This window comes from Vombatus ursinus, unplaced genomic scaffold (genome assembly GCF_900497805.2).
Source record: "Vombatus ursinus unplaced genomic scaffold, bare-nosed wombat genome assembly UNPS02012901.1, whole genome shotgun sequence".
NCBI classification, from domain to species: domain Eukaryota; kingdom Metazoa; phylum Chordata; class Mammalia; order Diprotodontia; family Vombatidae; genus Vombatus; species Vombatus ursinus.
Window position 1 is genome coordinate 4041797 of NW_020952679.1, and position 5201 is coordinate 4046997.

A 5201-nucleotide genomic window follows, 5' to 3' on the forward strand; every position below is an offset into this window, starting at 1 on the left:
CTTTTCATCAAGAATGCTTGAAAGTCCTCTATTTCACTGAATGGCCACTTTTCTCCCTGAAGGATTATACTCAGTTTTGCTGGGTAGGTGATTGTAATCCTATCTACTTTGCCCTCTAGGAATATTATATTCCAAGCCCTCCAGTCCCTTACTGTAGAAGCTGCTAAATCTTGTGTTATCCTGATTGTGTTTCCACAATACTTGAATTATTTCTTTCTGGCTGCTTGCAATATTTTCTCCTTGGCCTGGGAATTCTGCAATTTGGCTACAATATTCCTAGGAATTTTCCTTTGGGGATCTCTTTCAGAAGGTGATTGGTGGATTCTTTCCATTTCTATTTTGCCCTCTGATTCTAAAATATTAGGGCAATTTTCCTTGATAATTTCTTGAAAGATGATGTCTAGGCCCACGTGGAGTGTGGTGGAGGCTGCAGGGGGAGGTGGCAGGAGCCAGCTACTGGCACTGCCACTATGGCAGATGAGATCAGCAAAGCTCAGACTGCCCAGCCCGGAGGAGACACCTCTTCAGGAAAATAATTTGCAAAGAAATCCCAACCAAAATCATTTTTGAGGATGACTGGTGTCTTCCTTTCCATGATGCTTCCCCACAAGCCCCAACTCATTTCCTGGTGATACCTAAGAAACCCATTACCCAGATACCTGTTGCAGAAGAAGACGATGAAAATCTTCTTGGACACTTAATGGTTGTTGGCAAGAAATGTGCAGCTGACCTGGGTCTGAAGAGAGGATACTGAATGGTGATCAATGAAGGTGCAGATGTTGGGCAATCTGTCTATCATATCCATCTGCGTGTCTTTGGAGGACATCAGATGCAATGGCCTTCTGAATAAATTATTGCAATGATTTCTTTTATTTAGGGAGCAAGGCAAGTTTATAACATATATGTTAAGCTGAGTATACTTAATGTTTTTTGTGAAACAGGAAATTGGGAAATCACTTCAAAATGTACACAGTAAAAGACAATTATCTGTTTCCCATGCTTCTGAAAAAAAAAGAAAGAAAGAAAGATGATGTCTATGCTCTTTTTTGGAACATGGCTTTCAGATAGTCCAATAATCTTTAAATTAACTCTCCTGGATCTATTTTCCAGGTCAGTTGTTTTTCCAAAGAGATATTTCACATTGTTTTCTATTTTTTCATTCTTTTGGATTTGTTTTACAGAGTCTTGATTTCTCATAAAGTTACTAGTTTCGAATTGCTCCATTCTAATTTTTAAGGAAGTATTTTCCTCAGTAAGCTTTTGGACTCCCTTTTCCATTTGGCTAATTTTGCTTTTTACGGCATTCTTTTCCTCATTGGATTTGTGGACCTCTTTTACCATTTGGATTAGGCTATATTTTAAGGTGTTATTTTCTTCAATATTTTTTGGGGTCTCCTTGAGCAAGCTGTTGACTTGTTTTTCATGATTTTCTTGTGTCACTCTCATTTGTCTTCCCAGTTTTTCCTCTACTTGTCTTACTTGCTTCTCAAAATCCTTTTTGAGCTCTTCCATGACCTGGGACTGATTCATATTTTTCTTGGAGGCTTTGGATGTAGGATATTTGACTTTGTTGTCTTCTTGTGGTTGTATGTTTTGATCTTCTTTCTCACCAAAGAAAGATTCTATGGTCTTACTCTTTTTTGTGAGGTTTGTTCATGATCCCAGCCAATTATATGAGTTATAAACTTTTTGTTAAGGTAGGGGTCTGCTTCCAGTGTGGAGAACATACTGTCCCAAACTTTGGGGGTTTTGTGTAGCTGTTTTTAGAGATACTTCTAGAGACCTGTAAATTTTCAGTTCTTCCAAGGCGGTATGATCAAGGGCGAGGTGTTTACTCCTTTCCTTGCCTGTGCTCTGGTCTATGAGTGACTACAAGCACTCTTTTCTACCTTGGAACTGTGAGAAGGATTTCCTTTCCACCACCACTACAAGCTCCACCACGTCAGCCCTCCTCTTTGCCCCAGTATTGTTACCCAAAATTGTGACCCAGATCCAAGCATGAGCAAAGCAAGAGAATCCTGCACCAGCAAACAAATCCCTGCAATCCCCTCTGATCAGCTAACTTGATTCCCCCTCAGTCTGTGGGCCAGAAGCTCTAGAAACAGCTGCCGCCCTAGGGCCACTAGCAGGGACTGGGGCTGGAACGAAGCTTCTCTCTCACCGTGGCCACAGAGTTTTCCTACTGACCTTCTAAGTTAGCTTTGGTGTTCGTGGATTGGGAAGTCTGGAAACCACCACAGCTGCCTGTGATTTAGTCCTCTGAGGGCTGCTCTAGGTTCTCGGAGGCCTGTTCTGCCTGTGCACCTACACCAAAATGCATTCCTCTCCCCACCCAGCACAATATACCTTTCTGATCAACCATCCAAGTTGCCTTGGGCTGGAAATTTGTTTCACTCTGTCTTTTTGTGGGTTCTGCTGCTTTAGGATTTGTTTAGAGCCATTTTTTACAGGTATTTGGAGGAGTTTGGAGGAGAGCTCAAGCAAGTCATTGCTTTTACTCCACCATCTTGGTTCCACCCCCAGTGGATTCTCAGATGATACATTCTTGAGGCCCTTCAGTCCTGGCTGCTAGTCCTTTGCTGTGCCCTGGCATCCATCTCCTCAGTCAACCTCCTTTCCCTTGAATTGACTCCACATTCAGCATCTCTACTTCAAGCCAAAGGTACAGGTCCTTTCTCACCTGTGGCACCCAGAATGGAAACTGAGTCATGGCCAAGCCAGTCCAGCCCCAAAGCCTCTTGCTGAAGTTTGCATTGCCTTCACATTAAAAACACCTCAGATCCTCAGCTGGCAACTCCCGCATACTCCTCAATTCCAATGACCTCCCCTTCCCAGACAATCTGCTTTGCCTTCCTGTGCCTCATCTGGAAATAATGGCAATGATAGTTATTATCTGCTTGACTTTTAGAGCTGGGTCAGCCCAGAGGAAATCTAATGGAGGAGACAACGTGCAAATAAATATATACAAACAAACTGCAGATAAGATAAACAGGAAATAATTAATAGAGGGAAGGCATTAGAATTAGGAGGGGTTGGGAAAGCTTTCATATAAAAGATGGGCTTTTGTTGTTGTTCAGTTGTGCCTGACTCTTCATGATCCCAGTTGGGGTTTTCTTGGCAGAGGTACTGGAGTGGTTTGCTATTTCCTTCTCCAGCTCATTTTATACATGAGGAAACTGAGGCAAACAGGGTGAATTGACTTGCCCAGGGTCACACAGCTAGTAAGTGTCTAAGGACAGATTTGAATTCACAAGAGGAGTCTTCCTGACTCCAGGCTGAGTACCCAGTGCCATCCAGCTGGAACCTAAAGGAAACTAGAGAAGCCAATAGGTAGAGATGAGGAGGAAGAGCATTCCAGCCATCAGAGACAAGGACTTCTGGAATTTGACTGTCCCAATGTGATCTTAGATTGTTTTAAGAAAAGCATCATGTCCAGGATTTGGGGTAGAGGACAATCCTGCTGAACTCTGAGGTCCTCCCACTAGAGCTGGTCAAGTGATGGCTGGACAGCTCCTCGCTGTGTTAGCTAGAGAAAGGGGAGCTTTCTGTTTAGGTGTAGGTGGAATGAGCTGCTCTGAGAGGGCCCTGTCAGGGCTGAGACTCTGGGATTGTATCTTAATTGTGGCAAGTTTAGACATGACATCTCTTTGTTGGTGACTTAATTCATGAGCTCTTTCCTGGTGTGAGGTTCTTGTTCTACTGGGAAGAAGGGATGTCTATATCATAGATGGATCGCTGTGAGGAGAAATTTGGGGATGAGTTTGGTCTTGTGCAAGGAGGTGCAAGCCCTCTGTGGTGCCTCCCCCTCTGGGCAGTGGGGAGCCTGTTCTGTTGGGTCCTGTCAAGGGCCTTGAGGGCAAAGAAGATTTCATTTTTACCACTGCACCCTTATCACTTAGTACAATGCCTGACATATATCTATATCTACATGTGTATATATATGTATACATATATAATATACATATATTGGGAGGCATGGTGAGGGGTGGGGGGAGCCAGACAGAAGAGTTCATTGTTTTGGGGAGCTCCCTCCCATGTGAGGAAATCCTCTCTACCAATGCAGTTCAGTAACTTCTTTGCAGCTTAGAGCCTTAGAGCTGGAATTCTTATGACTTTTTGTGTGTCCTGGCCCCTTTAGCAATCAGTCTGGTGAAGGCTAGGTAGATCTTCTCAGATTAACATGTTTAAATGCATAAAGTAAACTACCCAGGATTACAAAGAAAACCAATTATATAGAAATTGTTATAAAAATTCACAGATCCCATGTCCAGAAAGCCCGTGAGAGCTGCCTGGACCACTGGGAAGTTAAATGACTGGTCCAGGGTCACATAGTCAGTCTCGGTGATGTGACTCAGGTTTTCTGGGCTTCAGCACCCATTCTCTGTCTACCATGGCACACTGTTTCCTCTCATTTCTCATCATTGGCACTAAGTCTATCTTTGCTAACTTGTTTGGAATGGAAGACCTCATCCCTGGGCTGGCCCCTTTGATCATCCTTTCCTTTCCAATGTTGCAGAGGTTAAAGTTTGTGTTTCACGATGTACTTGGCTGAGGGCATCATTACCCTTTGGGTTTGGACCTTGGCTGACGTCCTTACACCATAAATGATGCAAATATACCTGAAATCAGGCTTCACGTGGGCCTCCTCTGAGGAGTCTGGTTTTCTTCTGCAAGTAGTGGCAGCAAAATATTTCCCCTTCCCTCTTCTATTGGGTCAGGAAGGAGATTGTCACCATATTTGGCCTTTCTGTGAGGCCCTGTATTTACCTAAGAGCAGACAGTGACTTTCTCAGGGCAGATAATAACTTCATAGGAGATGACAGCTGGTAGGCTGAGTTCTCTGCAAGGGAAGAACAGCATGGTATCATGGGACGGGGAGAAGAACAATATCTGGGGAGTCAAGATGACCTGGGCATCCATCCCAACTCTGTTATTTGTCTCCTGTGTGGCCTTGGTTAAATCTCATCCCTTCTCTGCATCTCAGATTCCTCCTCATCTGTAAAATGATGGGGTTGGACTGGATGGTCTTGGACACCCCTTCGAGTTCCTAAGTGATGAATCTTCAAGAGTTGGGCTGAAACCTTGCAAAGAGCTTCTTAGACTTGGTCAGGGTTCTTCCTCTTCTCTCCTGTCCAACTCTGCCAACCTTTCAGCAAGACAGAAAAGCAAGTGTTTAAATGCAGTTCAGGGGCCCTTGAAAA

At 43.8% G+C, this 5201-nt stretch overlaps 1 pseudogene; it reads left to right on the forward strand.

Moving 5' to 3' along the window:
• Positions 1-470: 470 nt before the first annotated feature.
• Positions 471-850, forward strand: LOC114040273 (annotated as a pseudogene).
• Positions 851-5201: the final 4351 nt, after the last annotated feature.